The following is a 16,733-nucleotide window of genomic DNA, read 5'->3' on the forward strand; positions in this document are numbered from 1 at the left end:
AGATTCATAATGTGGAAGGGTACAAAGACTAAAGTTGGAAAGGCTTACCTACTTGAAGGATTCAAAGAAATTCATGCATACCCTAATAGGCATAATGATCTTCATTCATTCTTTCTTACACCAATGGATCAATCAATGACAAAAGCTTTCGATTTGAGGACAAATCGCTCTAAAGAAGGGGGGGATGATGCGATCATGCCAAGGACCAAACTTCTTCAACACATTATCACTTCATGGATGTTCTGCCTTGTTGATTCTAAAGGAGTCTTACCTTATTTTATTATTTATTTACTCATTTATGTAGTACATGTCACATGAATATGTTTATCTTGTTCTTAATTGTTGCCTGAATATAATATGCTGTCATTTATATGTATAATATATGATATTCATGCATGACTTATTAATTCACATCTTTATATAACTCATTCAATGCATATGCATTCATAGTTAGCTCATTTGCATTATTAACATAGGTGGAAGCATGCATTCATAATTATCATAGCTCAATTCCTATCTAATTATTTGTTTACATACTTTGTCTAGGTTCATTGGATGCTAAGAAGACTACAGGCAATTGTAGAGTTGGTTGGACAGTTCACGTCAGTAAGATTGATCTATATATTTGAACATGTTCCAAACATCTTTGGGTGATGAAGTCTCTTAACATTTAATCTCCCATCTCGTAGCTTTCAACGCATTTTGAATCACATCAATCCGATATCGGGAGCTTGAGATATGCCCAGATTACTGAAGATAGTGCAGGCTGGAAATTAATACGGGATTTGCAATCATTCATCTCCTTCAAAGGACTTATGCATGGGAGGAATTAATGAAGACATACATGTACGATAAAAGAATATTAAAATGAATCAGAACATTGGTGAGGAGGTGCAAGGATTCTTTTAAAGGCTTTTAAATTCATCCATTCATGCATATTCATGCAAGAAGTCAAATAGTCATGTTCATACAAGGGGGAAGAATTTCAGCCAAGATACATTCATGAACATTCATCCATAGAAGACAAATCAACAAGTTCACACAAGGTGAGATGAATTCGGCCAAAGGATGTATTCCATTAAAAGATGAACATCCATTCATCAAAATTCATTCACCTAAGCCATGCTTTGTATCTACATAAAGTATGAACATTCATCCATGAATGTTCACTCATTAAAGCTTTTATGTGTATCCTAGTAATACTTAGGCCTATAAATAGTTTAGCTTTCATTTTGTAAACCAATTCACTTTGTTTAATCAAATATTTGTGAGAGTTTCCCTCTTTAGTTCTTAAGTGAACTTTATCGACTTATCAAGCTTATGCTTGTGGCGTCATCCCTATATATGTCACCCTGATACTTCTGGTTCCTATATGTTTATAGATAGTGGGTCAAAGTCTTTGTTTACCATCCTTAAAGAAGCAATATAAAGTATGGGTCTTTGTTCTTTAACATTGGTTCTTCTTTGAGTCTTCTTTGAGATACTACTTTTCATATTCATCTCCATCACCTTCATTCTACTTCCATTACCATACTTTATCATTTCCTTTAAACATATCACTAACTTATATATATTTTCCGCTGCCATATTTATCTTTACATTTCATTACTTCCATTTAACCATTTTTTTAGCTTTCTTGTTTGTGCAGGATACTTGTTGCTTTCCTAGATCGAAACAATCAAAGGTACAACCTTGACTTTACCATCCATCCAAGTGAGGCTAGGTTGAACTGTATCACTATAGTTGCTTATTTCATATGTTATAAGATAGTTATTTTCATATATATATATATATATATATATAATATACCTATAGTTATTATGATAATAAGTTATCCATTTATATATGAGATACAAGTTATTATCATATACTATAGTCACAATATTACAATATACACATTATATAAGCTTATCTACTTAGTTTATTTCTTTATGTTATGAATGTAGGCACATTCGACCAACACTTGGGTGCTGAATTAGAGCTAAATGGAGCTTGTAACATCAAGGAAACTTACATGGGATCGATTAGGAGAGCACAAGGAACAATTGGTGAAAAGTTGTCCGGAGGCCGTGAGCTCATAGCTAGATTGAGCTCAAGATTTGACCTAAAAGATGACCTTATTTCAGCTGGGGAGTTGCTCCATCATCATCACCGCTTAGGACACTTCAAATATGTCCTAAGTCAAAATTTGTGAAATCGTAACTTTTCGCGAATAGTTTCCACCTCAAGAGGTACCTTTTCACAAGGAGCTGCCCAAACGTCCACCATGTCACAAGTCATCTATGGCCAGCTCACCTTTAGCTCATTCACACCATAAGCAGCTCAAACATGAAGGGACACCTTTCTCAAACATTGTGACCTTTCATGAATGATGCTGCCCATGAAGATGCCTTTTCATCTAGGAGCACGTTGGTGAAGGAATTGCTAGCATTGGAAGCTTAAATCACCAAGAGACATGAGATAGAGCTCCAAGCCTATTCAGTCACACCACATGCCTTGCACATGGAAGCTTTGGCGCCAAACATGATAAGGCACATGACTATTCGGCCAAGGAGAGGAAATTGGCGCCAAGATGAACAAGCATGCACCATTCGGCCAAGGGAGATGTCTCTCCACCCTTTGACCAAATCATTAAGGCCTTTCATGAAGAGTTAGCCGAACCATCACAAGCCCAAAGGACTTATTCATTCATCTCAAGCATTATGTATTTTCCTAGAGACATGTATCTAGCCGAAACAACTTGTAACCATTCGGCCAAGCCCTCTCATTTCCTATAAATAGAGTGGCTTGCCTTCATTTGTACCCATCTCATCTCTTATATAAAACATACTCTTGTGAGTTATTTCTCTTCAAAGTTCTTTGTGAACTTTATCGATTCCACAAGTATAGTTCATATACTTGTGGCGTTATTCTTTTCAACTTGATTCCTAAATTCCTAGATTATTATCTAGTGGGTTGAAGACACTATCACCACCCCTCAAACAAGTTTGTGAAGACCGGGATTGTGCTCCTTAGCATTATATCATCTTTGGCGTGTTTGAGATACAACAACACTACCATTGCCATTTTATCATCACCATCATCCATCTCTTTCATCAATTCTGCAGTCATCTCTATCCTTTCTTTATTTCATTTCATTCTTATTATTTATTTTCATTACTTATATTATTATCCCCTTTATTAATTTCATTATTAATCATTCTTTTCTTATCTTATTTTGTAGCCCAAACTTATAAATTCAATAACATCAGTACTTGTCAATCCTAGATCAAGACACAATAAGGCTATCTACTCTCTTCCATCAAAGCGTGTAGATTCGCCTTACATCAAGTGGTATCAGAGCATAGTTGGATTGACAACAAAAGTGTCATTGGCGTGAAAAGCAAAAAGCAAATAGAAAAAGAAGTTCAAAAAGAAAAAAAGACTCTTACAACCAACAAAAGGAGTTCAAAATACAAAAAGAAGAATATTCAGAAAAGAAGAAAAAAAAAAGAGAAAGCAAGCCAAGGAAAGTGTTCTACCATTGCAAAGTACATCAAAGAGGCCATCTACACTAAGATAAGATAACCTTATTGTTTCTTGAGAAAGGTTGCAGTAAGTGTTGTTTCTTGAATTGTAAGTCACCTCTTTCTTTTCCATAATTTCATTTTCCTTGTCTTCAACCATTTCTTTCTTTTAAATACCTTAAAACCTTTCTTCTACCTTTCCATTTCTTCTATTCTTTTCAACCTTAACCTATTTACAGTCGACACACACAAGGAAAGAGTTAACTTGCTTTAATCTTGAGTAAGTTCTTCAAAGGACTTAGCAAGAGAAATTGAGTGGAAAAATGCTATTGAGAGAGTAAGATCAGAAGGGGAATTATTAAAATCCAAATATATATTCCCGAGAGTAAACACGAGTGTTGAGTGGAGTGATCTTATCTTTTCTTTGGAGTGAAATTGTGAGACTTTGTAAGTGTGCTGGTAATGTTTATTTTTTTTGTTTTATTTACTAACCATGTCTCAAAGTCCTAAAGGAAATGCAAGTCAACCCAATTTGCAAATGCAATCACTGATTGGAGAAATGATGAGAATGTTTCGAACAGAATTTGATGCTCTCCATGAGAAACTAGACCAAAGACAAGATCAACCACAAATTAGAAACAATAATACTCCTCAGAGGCAACAACCTCTTCTAGAAGATGATGTCCCAAATCCTTATGATGAAGAAGAACCAACATTGATACAAGGACCTAGGCGTGCCAATGTTGATGATAATATGAGCAACATCAAAATCAAAATTCCTTAATTCCAAGGGAAGACTGATCCAGAAGCCTATCTTGAATGGGAAAGCAAGGTGGAACATGTGTTTAGTTGCCATAACTATTCCGAACTCAAGAAAGTAAGATTGGCAGCCATGGAGTTTGTTGATTATGCTTTGATATGGTGGGATCAACTTACTATTACTCGAAGAAGGAATGGAGAAAGACCAATTTCAACATGGTTCGAAATGAAAGGTATCATGCGTAAATGTTTCATTCCTACTCATTATCATCGAGACATGTTTCAGAAATTACAGAATTTGAAACAAGGCCAACGGAGTGTGGAGGATTATTATAAAGAAATGGAAGTGGCAATGATCCGAGTCAATATTGAGGAGGATCGTGAAGCAACCATAGCTAGATTTCTTGTTGGAATCAATCCTGAGATTGCCTACACACTAGAATTGTATCATTATATCGAACTTGATGAAATGGTGCAAATGGCTATGAAAATAGAGAGGCAATTACGAAGGAGATCTATATCTCGCACTACCATGCCTTCGAGATGGAGTCCTAACAATTTGAAGAAGTCTACTCCTACTCCTATCAAGGAAAAAGTTGAATCATCAAATGTATCCCAACTTGGTAAGGAGAATCGATGAAAAGAGATCCCTGAACGAACAAGAGACATCCGTTGTTTTAAATGTCTTGGGAGGGGGCATATATCCACACAATGTCCCAATAGAAACACCATGTTATTACTTGGAAATGGTGAGATTGAATCTGATCATGAAGAAGAAGAAGCACCACCAACAGAAGTGGAGGAAGAAACCGAAATTGGTGCTCCTGTGGAAGGTGAAGCCCTAGTGGTCAAGAGAAGTCTAAGTGCCCAAGTAGTAGAAGACGATGTACAACGGGAAAACATCTTTCATACCCGCTGCCATGTGAATGAAAAAGTGTGTTTCATGATTATAGACGGAGGGAGTTGTACTAATGTTGCCAGTACCATCATGGTGGAGAAATTGGGATTGCAAACGTTGAAGCATCCAAATCCCTACAAACTATAATGGCTCAATGAACGAGGTGAACTTATTGTCAACAAACAGGTGATGGTCCATTTTTCAATTGGTAAGTACAAGGACGAGGTTATGTTCGATGTTGTTCCTATGCATGCTAGCCATTTAGTCCTTGGAAGACCATGGCAATATGATAGGAGGACCATTCATGATTGTTTTACCAATCAGTATTCATTCAACCATGGAGGAAAGAAGATCATCCTAACACCCTTGACGCCTAAACAAGTCCAAGTTGAGAAAATCAAGATGAAACAAAGTGTTGAGGCCATGAGGAAAGGAAAATCGAAGTTAATCCAGGAAGAAAACATTCCAAAAACAAGTGCTTATACATCTAAGTGCTTGTTACAAAGATGTTTACTGACGAGGCGCAAGGTTAATGAAGATTTTTCTAACTTTGACAATGCAGGAATTTCCTTTGATTTGCAGGATGATCCAAGTGACACAATCCATCGATTTGGGAAATTAAAAGACGTGACCTTTCAAGAGCCAAAAGGTGCAATTTTTGAAAAGCAAAGAGTGGTAATTCTTCATCCAAAGGACGTGATCCTTCAAGAACCAAGAGTTATGCCTAATGAAAATCAAAGGGAATCGATTTTTCAATCAAGGGGCGTGACTTATGAGAACATCACCATTCCAAGAGTCATCATCTTTCACGAATCAATGCAAACATATATTGAAGAACAAAAGGACATGATTTTTGGAATGCAAAAGGGCGCAAACGTTCAAAGCAAAATGACTTCAATAGACATGAACTTTGAACATACAATTTACAGGAAGCATTTCTTAACTTTAGTTATGTTTGATCACATTTTTTCTAATGAAAGTTTCTTTCTTTTCAGGTTAAGAACTTCCAAAGCAGTCTTTCAACGGATATGAACCTTTTTGTAAAGATTGAATAGAAGGACACTAGGAAAAGACGATCATTCGATTTGAGGACAAATCGATTAAAAGAAGGGGAGGATGATGTGATCCAATTCAGCATCATATTTACCATGGCTATTCCAACCTCTCCAGGGAAGAAACTTTCTATCTTTGTACCTATAGATGCTTATTTCATATGTTATAAGATAGTTATTTTCATATATATATATATATATATTATACCTATAGTTATTATGATAATAAGTTATCCATTTATATATGAGATACAAGTTATTATCATATACTATAGTCATAATATTATAATATACACATTATATAAGCTTATATACTTAGTTTATTTCTTTATGTTATGCATGTAGGCACATTCGGCCAACACTTGGGAGCTGTATTAGAGCTAAATGGAGCATGTAACAGCAAGGAAACTTACATCGGATCGATTAGGAGAGCACAAGGAACAATTGGTGAAAAGTTATCCGGAGGCCGTGAGATCATAGCTAGATTGAGCTCAAGATTTGAGCTACAAGATGACCTTATTTCAGCTAGGGAGTTGCTCCATCATCATCACCACTTAGGACACTTCAAATATGTCCTAAGTTAAAATTTGTGAAATCGTACCTTTTCACGAATAATTCCACCTCAAGAGGTACCTTTTCACAAGGAGCTGCCCAAACGTCCACCATGTCACAAGTCATCTATGGCCAGCTAACCTTTAGCTCATTCACACCATAAGCAGCTCAAACATGAAGGGACACCTTTCTCAAACATTGTGACCTTTCATGAATGATGCTGCCCATGAAGATGCCTTTTCATCTAGGAGCACGTTGGTGAAGGAATTGCTAGCATTGGAAGCTTAAATCACCAAGAGACATGAGATAGAGCTCCAAGCCTATTCAGTCACACCACATGCCTTGCACATGGAAGCTTTGGCGCCAAACATGATAAGGCACATGACTATTCGGCCAAGGAGAGGAAATTGGCGCCAAGATGAACAAGCATGCACCATTCGGCCAAGGGAGATGTCTCTCCACCCTTTGACCAAATCATTAAGGCCTTTCATGAAGAGTTAGCCGAACCATCACAAGCCCAAAGGACTTATTCATTTATCTCAAGCATTATGTATTTTCCTAGAGACATGTATCTAGCCGAAACAACTTGTAACCATTCGGCCAAGCCCTCTCATTTCCTATAAATAGAGTGGCTTGCCTTCATTTGTACCCATCTCATCTCTTATATAAAACATACTCTTGTGAGTTATTTCTCTTCAAAGTTCTTTGTGAACTTTATCGATTGAATAAGTATAGTTCCTATACTTGTGGCGTCATTCTTTCCAACTTGATTCCTAAATTCCTAGATTATTATCTAGTGGGTTGAAGACACTATCACCACTCCTCAAACAAGTTTGTGAAGACCGGGATTGTGCTCCTTAGCATTATTTCATCTTTGGTGTGTTTGAGATACAACAACAACACCATTGCCATTTCATCATCACCATCATCCATCTCTTCCATCAATTCCGCAACCATCTCTATCCTTTCTTTATTTCATTTCATTCTTATTATTTATTTTCATTACTTATATTATTATCCCCTTTATTAATCCATTATTAATCATTCTTTTCTTATCTTATTTTGCAGCCCAAACTTATAAATTCAAGGACATCAGTACTTGTCAATCCTAGATCGGGACACAATAAGGCTATCTACTCTCTTCCATCAAAGCGTGTAGATTCGCCTTACATCATTAAGGGTGTTAGTGAAATTTGAAATTTGACACTCTTTCTCTTTTGCACAAACAATTTCTTTTTCAAACTCTTCATTTTCACTCTCGTTCTCATTTTCGACTCCAACATTTCTCTCATCAATTTTCTTATTTTCATTGCTCTCAATGTCAGTTTCAACTTTCACTTCTTCTTCCTTTTTTCAATCAATTCCTTGTTCTAGTTGTCTTTGCAATTGGGTTTCTTTGACGAGATTGTCAATACACTATTGTAGACGAGCTAGACTTTCTGGATTAGAAAATGCAAAATTCCTTGGCTCTTTTAGCGTTGAACTTTTGACATTATTTCAGAAATTGGAATCCTCTTTGTAAGATCTTTCGTTCCAATTGGATGTAGGAACGGGTCGAGTGTCGTCTCTCCTCTTGTTTTGTCCTCTGATCTTCTGCGGAGGTGTTTGTGAAAAAGAACATTTTTCGATTATACAATCCATCTTCTTTATGATTGGTCTGCGATGTTCTTTGAGAAAACTCCTCATTTCTCGACTGAAATCTTGAAATTGAGAATTTGATGAAAAATCTCGTTCGTTATCTCTTGTATAATCATTTGGTCTTGTGTACTTTCGAGACATAATGAAAAGAAAAAGATTAATAAAAATCAAAATAAATGTTATTAACATAAAAAAAATCTCACCAATACACTCCAAAGAAAACTTGAATGTCGCTCAACACTCGTGTTTAACTCGGGATGGCTTTTACCCTTGGTGTTCACTCTTGTCTTTTACCGCTCAATTCTCTTTATGTCAAGTCCTAAAATGACTTTACTCAAAAACCGTATCAAGTAAATTTCACTTGATGTGCGTCGGCTGCAAAAGGGTTAGTAGGAATGGAAGATAAAATATACAAAGGGTGGCTTAGAAAAAAAATGTTACTTAAACACGTTACTTCACAACCTTTCTATCACCACAATCAATCAAAGGCTTTCTTTGAATGGCTCGGTGATAAACTTGTTGATGAATGCTTCGACTTTTCTTTCTTTTGCTGATTTTCGAATTTTTTCACTTGCCACTTTCTTGAACTTCTTTTTGTATTTTTTTTTTGTATTTTCGTTGTACGTTGCTTCTTCCACCAAAAGCTCTGATTACCGTATGATACGATCCGAACTGCCTTATCGAATTATTGTGGATCTAGGAAGGAAGCAAAACAACCTTCATAAGAAAAGGGTAAGAAATTGATACATGCACCACATGCCCAAAATCTAAGGATGATGAATTTACTATACCACTTGGCCCTATCACACGAGGCTGGACCAAACTTCTTAAAGACAAGCTTCAAAGCGCAGTTCAAGCATTCATCCGGAAGGGTCTAATAGCAGCAGATTTGAAACAACTTTTTGAAGGGGATCCAGTTGTTATCCGGTCGACATGTCTTCTGGAGATACAACCGTATGTCTCTTATCTTTCCAACAGTTCTTGAATCGCATCAATCCGATATCGGGAACTCAATATATGGTCATTTTACTGAAGACGGTGCATGCAGGAAATCCTATACGAGATTAATACGTTATTTTGTAAATATTACGAATTTTCAATATTTATATTGATTATATGTAATATAATTTAATATAGGATGATTAATTATCTTTTAGGATCAGATTTATTATTTTATTAGGAATTAAGGTTGGGTTAAAACAATATTTTTAGTTATTATTATTTTATTAGGAATTAGGGTTAAAACATGTTTAGTTTATTAATATTTTATTCTTTAGTTATTTAGGACCTTTAGAATTCAGCCCCTATATAAAGGAGGCTTCATTCAACTTTGTAAATCAGATTTCTTTGATCAATAATACAACAAGAGTTTGTTTTTGCAAGTGCTGATTGCCTTGTGCCTTCGAAGCTTCTTCTCCTGGAGTTCTTTCAAGTTCTTGTGAGGGAGATTAATCTTCACACTCCAATTTGCCTTTTCATCGCGACTAGGAGGGTTGGTTAGATCCATATTATCGTGTTTGCCTTTTCATTGCGACTAGGAGGGCTTGATAGGACATTATCCATCGATTTTCCACATCCATCCACGCCATCAATCATCTTTACCGTTCACTTTCATAAGGGAGATCTTTGATTTCTTGGTTATTTTCTCTATTCTTAATTCCTTTATATTTTGTTTATCTTATTTTAATCTTGTTTCTTTTCTTGTTTCTAGCACTAAAATAAACCCTAAAGAATCCTAGCTATTACTGCCACCTTCCTCATTCATTCCTTTTTGTTCTTCATCGAGTCTAGAGCTTTTCTAGGTTTGATTCTTCAACAAGAGCAACGTTCATCAATTCGCCACCGCTTCCCTATCAATTGATATCAGATTTGGGCCGATTTTTGGAGAGAAACAAGTAATCTTGCTTGTTCTTGCACACAAAACCGTCAAGGTACCCCAACGGAGCTAGTTCACAAACGATTCAGTGTTTTATGTTCTTTTTATTTAATTTTAATTTAGATTTAAATCCTTCTTGTTAGTTTGCTATTTTTTTTTCAAAAAAACAAAAAAAAAACAAAAAAATCCAAAAAAACAAAAAAAAGTCAAAAAAGCCAAAATTTCAAAAAGAATTGCAAACAAAGGTATTTAGGGCTTATTTTATCCATAAATTATATTCATTCTAAGAGTAATCTTCAGTCCAAATTTCACCCCAATCGGAGTTCATTGGAGCCTTCAAATACATCATTCAAGTTTCATCGGCAGATTCGGTTTAGAATCTTGTCGAATTTCTTGAAAATTTTACAGGAGGAATTTCGTGGTTAAAAGTTCGAGATTGAAATTTAATATATTGGAGATCATTCACAAAAAATATCAGAATTTTTGGAGATCAAGAACAACTTCGAAAAAAGTGATCAAGAAAAACAGATTGTTTGAGGACTCACCGTTCAACAGAGTCTACTGGATACTACTGAAGGTATTTGGTTCTGAAATTTTACAGGTGGTTTCTTGACGCATCGTAAGACATTCAAAACAAATTTCAGAATATTTGGACACCGATAACCCCCTAAAAAACGTTGCTCAAGTTGATCCAGCGTTTTCTAGGTTTTCTGGTTTGGTCCCTTTTTCTTTGACTCTTAGTGCTTTAGGTTCTTTTGTTTTTCCTTGTTATTGTTCTTTTGCATTATCTAACACATTATCTTCTTTGTGTTAGTAGGACTAAAGAGTTTGCATACTTCCTCCTTCTTTGCATTCTCGTTCTCTTGGAGTCTAACCTTTGTTTGGCCTCTTAGAGCTTTTAGGTTTTTCTTATCGCCTTTGCTAGTAATCAAACTCCGATACGAACTGTGAAAGACTACTTGGTAAAGTGAGTTTTAAAGAGTACAAGATCGGCTTACTTGCCTCTCGTTGTGTTACTTTCTTGGAGTGACTTGTGAGGTTTCTTGCTTTGTTGAATTTATTTTATTTTATTCTACTTTAAAATCTTCTTTTGAGTGTTATAATTGCAGGATGGGCGACAATAACAATGAGACACTTAAGGCTATCTTAGCCGCACTTGAACGACTCACAACTCAATTTGATCAACTTAACAATGCCTTGAGAGAACGTCAAGAACTACAACTGGATCAACCAAACCAGAATCCAAGGCCAAACAATACTGAACTTTTGGCCCCCAGGTGAGCACAACCACGTTTTCAAACACCCGAACTCTTTGCAAAACCAAAGTTCACGATCCCGTCTTTTAAAGGAGACTACGACCCAGACAAGTACATCGATTGGGAAGGAAAAGTTGATCTCTTGTTCGCATACCATGACTGCCCCCAAGCTGAACAAGTTCCCCTCATCACCTTGGAATTCGAAGGATATGCTCACACTTGGTGGATGCAAACAAGGAAAAAGATCGACAACTACCAAATTCAACCAATCACGTCTTGGACCGAACTCAAACATGCCATGAGGAACCGATTTCTACCGACACATTATACATGAGAAGTTAAACAACGACTACACCGACTTCGACAAGGTAGAAGTTCAGTTGAAGATTACTACAAGGAGATGCAGTCCTTACTCAATAGGGCCTAACATAACTGAAGAAGAAGAGGACACCATGTCAAGATTCGTCGTTGGCTTAAACTCAAACATCACTGATCTTCTTGATCTCCATGGGTACGAAAACCTCGAAGATACACTAAAGAAAGCAATGACAATCGAAGCACAAATACAAAGGAGATTTCGATTCAAAGAACATTACCAAGGTACTTCATTCTCTTACCAAGGTAATACTTCAAATCCTTCCTCATCTTCTACTCCATATTCTCAAAAAAAGTCGAGAGATGACAAACTCGACAAAGAAAAACAACGACCAGCGAAGAATGAGACACTTCCAGCCCCTAAAGACGACACCCGAGCAAGAGACATCAAGTGTTTTAAATGCTTATGAAGAGGCCATATCAGCCGTAATTGTCCAAACACGAGGACCTTAACCATACTAGGTGATGGATCTTACAATTCTGACTCTGATGACGACCTCGCCGACATTCCAGTGCATGCCGAAGCCAAAGAAGACAGTGATGACTATGGAAGCGATGAGTACAATGGCACAATCTTGGTGATCCGTCATACATTGAACATCCAAGCATCCGACGAGTCTGACATACAACGTTCCAACATCTTCCACACACGCTGCCTAATCAAGGAACAACCATTCTCCATCATCATTGATAATGGTAGTTGTGTCAACGTCATTAGCTCCAATGTTGTTAAATCACTCAAACTTCCTTGCCAACGACATCTGAAACCTTATTGCTTACAATGGCTTAATGAGAGTGCCGAGATGAAGGTGGTTAAACAATGCCTCGTTAATATCAAGATGGGAAAGTATTGTGTCGACGTATGGTGTGATGTAATTCCGATGCAAGCATCCCACATTCTCTTAGGCGACCTTGGCAATACGACAATGACGTCACATATTATGGTCGAAAGAACATTTACACAATTCCAATAAAAGGTAAACCGTTCCGACTTAACCCCTACCCCCCAAAGAGATTCTCATAGATCAACAACGAATTCTCAAGGAAACAGGGAATTTGAAACAAAAGGCAAAAGAGGTCACAACTGATAAAAGCCAAACAAATGACCCACGGGTGGTGAGTGAACCTCAATGTGAAAATAAAAGAGTGTCTCAAAACATTTATGCGAGTGCAAAAGACATGAGAGATACCCTTTTTCAAAATAGACCGTGCATTCTAGTCCGTTTCAAGGACTCCATTTTATCAACTATCACTAACATCACAGATTTGCCTAGTGTGTTTTCTTCTCTATTACAGGAGTTTCAAGATGTCTTAAGCAACCCACCGGATGGTTTACCACCTACAAGAGGAATCGAACATCAAATCGAATTCATCCCTGGATCAACCATACCAAACCGCCCCGCTTACCGATGCAATCCTGAGGAAACGAAGGAATTGGAACGACAAATAGATTCATTATTACAAAAAGGACACATCCGTGAGAGTCTTAGTCCTTGTGCAGTTCCCGTCATTCTAGTTCCAAAGAAAGATGGCACATTCCGAATGTGTGTAGATTATCGACCTATCAATCGGATAACAATCAAGTATAGGCATCCTATTCCACGCCTAGATGATATGTTGGATGAACTACATGGTGCAAGTATCTTCACCAAAATTGACTTGAAGAGTGGTTACCATCAAATTCGAATGAAAGAAGGTGACGAATGGAAAACAGCATTCAAGATAAAGTTTTGTATGAATGGCTTGTTATGCCCTTTGGACTCACAAACGCTCCAAGCACCTTCATGAGATTAATGAATCACGTTCTTAAGGAGTTTATAGGTAAATTTGTTGTCGTTTACTTTGATGACATTCTTATATACTCATCTTCTTTTGATTCTCATGTCATTCACGTTCGAATGGTTCTCGAAGTTCTTCGACGAGAACATTTATATGCTAACATGGATAAGTGTGTGTTTTGCAGTGATAAGCTTATGTTTTTAGGCTTTATAGTTAGTGTACAGGGTATTCATGCAGATAAAGAGAAGGTCAAGGCAATTCAAGAATGGCCCACACCTACTTCCATCACCGAGGTAAGATCTTTTCATGGTTTGGCAAGTTTCTACCATCGCTTTGTCAAAGATTTCTCAACCATTGCTGCACCATTAACCGATATCATCAAAAAGTCAGTTGAATTCAAATGGGGACCACTACAACAAAAAGCTTTTGAACTTCTTAAAGATAAGTTATGTTCTGCCCCTATTCTTCGTCTTCCCAATTTTTCTAACACCTTTGAGCTAGAATGTGATGCTTCAGGCATAGGCATTGGTGCCATCCTCATGCAAGAAAGACAACCTATCGCTTACTTTAGTGAGAAGTTAAAAGGTGCACAATTGAACTACTCTACCTACGACAAGGAACTTCTTGCACTCCTCCGAGCACTCGAAGTGTGGCAACACTATCTTCTCCCTAAAGAGTTTGTCATTCACACATACCATGAATCACTCAAATGGTTAAATGGACAAGGTAAGTTAAACAAACGACATGCTCGATGGGTTGAGTTCATTGAATCTTTCCCTTACATCATCAAATACAAACAAGGGAAAGATAACATCGTAGCTGATGCATTATCCCGATGATACACACTTATCACTCGAATGCATGCTACTGTTCTGGGTTTTGCACATATCAAAGAACTTTATCCTAACGATCCAGATTTTTCTGAGATTTATAAACAATGTGTAAAAGGTGCTTTTAACAAGATTTATCTTGTAGATGGCTTTATGAACAGGTTGTGTATACCACAAAGCTCTTTGCAAGAATTCTTGGTTCACGAGTCACATGCCGGAGGACTTATGGGACACTTCGGTATCCACAAAACACTTGATATGGTCATGGAACACTTCTTTTGGCCGCACATGCGTAAAATAGTGGAAAAGATTTGTGCATCATGCATCACGTGCAAACAAGCAAAGTCAAAGGTAAATCCTAATGGTTTGTATACGCCTTTACCAATTTCTTCTTCTCCTTGGATCAATTTATCGATGGATTTTATACTTGGCTTACCCCGCACTAAGAAAGGACGAGATAGTATTTTTGTGGTTGTGGACAGATTCTCAAAGATGGCATACTTCATTCCTTGCCATAAAACGGACGATGCCACACATATTGCTAATTTATTCTTTCGAGAAATAGTCCGCCTTCATGGCATTCCTCGCACCATTGTGTCCGATCGTGACACTAAGTTCATAAGCCACTTTTGGAAGGTATTATGGGGTAAGATTGGCACAAAACTTCTCTATTCCACTTCTTGTCATCCTCAAACCGATGGACAAACCGAAGTAATAAATCGGATTCTAGGATCTTTGCTAAGAACTGTGGTAGGTAAGAATACCCGTAATTGGGAAGAATGTTTACCTTTTGTTGAGTTTGCTTATAATCGATCCATTCACTCCACAACAGGTTATTCTCCATTCGAAATAGTTTATGATTTTAACCCACTAACTACTTTGGATCTTATTCCCTTACCTTTAGATCAGGTTGCCAGTTTAGATGGTGAAAAGAAGGCTGCTCTTGTCAAAGACATTCACGCCAAAGCCAAACTCAAGATGGAAAAAACCTACGAGGCAATCGCAAACTGAGTTAACAAGGGCCGACGACATGTCACCTTTGAACCAGGAGATTGGGTATGGGTTCACATGAGAAAAGAAAGGTTCCCGACACAAAGGAAATCCAAGCTAGACCCACGAGGCGATGGCCCATTCCAAGTTCTTGAACGAATCAATGACAACGCCTACCGCATTCATCTTCCCGGTGAGTATAACGTGAGTGCATCCTTTAATGTTTCTAACTTATCTCCTTTTGATATTTCAGATTCGAGGACGAATCCTTTTAAGGAAGGGGGAGATGATACATGCACCACATGCCCAAAAGCTAAGGATTATGAATTTACTATACCACTTGGCCCATCACACGAGGTCGGACCAAACTTCTTAAAGACAAGCTTCAAAGCGCAGTTCAAGCATTCATCCGGAAGGGTCTAATAGCAGCATATTTGCAACAACGTTTTGAAGGGGATCCAGTTATTATCCGGTCGACATGTCTTCTGGAGATACAACCGTCTGTCTCTTATCTTTCCAACGGTTCTTGAATCGCATCAATCCGATATCGGGAACTCAAGATATGGTCATTTTACTGAAGACGGTGCATGCAGGAAATCCTATACGGGATTAATACGTTATTTTGTAAATATTACGAATTTTTAATATTTATATTGATTATTTGTAATATAATTTAATATAGGATGATTAATTATCTTTTAGGATCATATTTATTATTTTATTAGGAATTAAGGTTGGGTTAAAACAATATTTTTAGTTATTATTATTTTATTAGGAATTAGGGTTAAAACATGTTTAGTTTATTAATATTTTATTCTTTAGTTATTTAGGACCTTTAGAATTCAGCCCCTATATAAAGGAGGCTTCATTCAACTTTGTAAATCAGATTTCTTTGATCAATAATACAACAAGAGTTTGTTTTTGCAAGTGCTGATTGCCTTGTGCCTTCGAAGCTTCTTCTCCTGGAGTTCTTTCAAGTTCTTATGAGGGAGATTAATCTTCACACTCCAATTTGCCTTTTCATCGCGACTAGGAGGATTGGTTAGAGCCATATTATCGTGTTTGCCTTTTCATTGCGACTAGGAGGGCTTGATAGGACATTATCTATCGATTTTCCACATCCATCCACGCCATCAATCATCTTTACCGTTCACTTTCATAAGGGAGATCTTTGATTTCTTGGTTATTTTCTCTATTCTTAATTCCTTTATCTTTTGTTTAT

This window comes from Hibiscus syriacus, unplaced genomic scaffold, assembly GCF_006381635.1.
Source record: "Hibiscus syriacus cultivar Baekdansim isolate YM2019G1 unplaced genomic scaffold, ASM638163v2 tig00111213_pilon, whole genome shotgun sequence".
Taxonomy (NCBI): Eukaryota; Viridiplantae; Streptophyta; class Magnoliopsida; order Malvales; family Malvaceae; genus Hibiscus; species Hibiscus syriacus.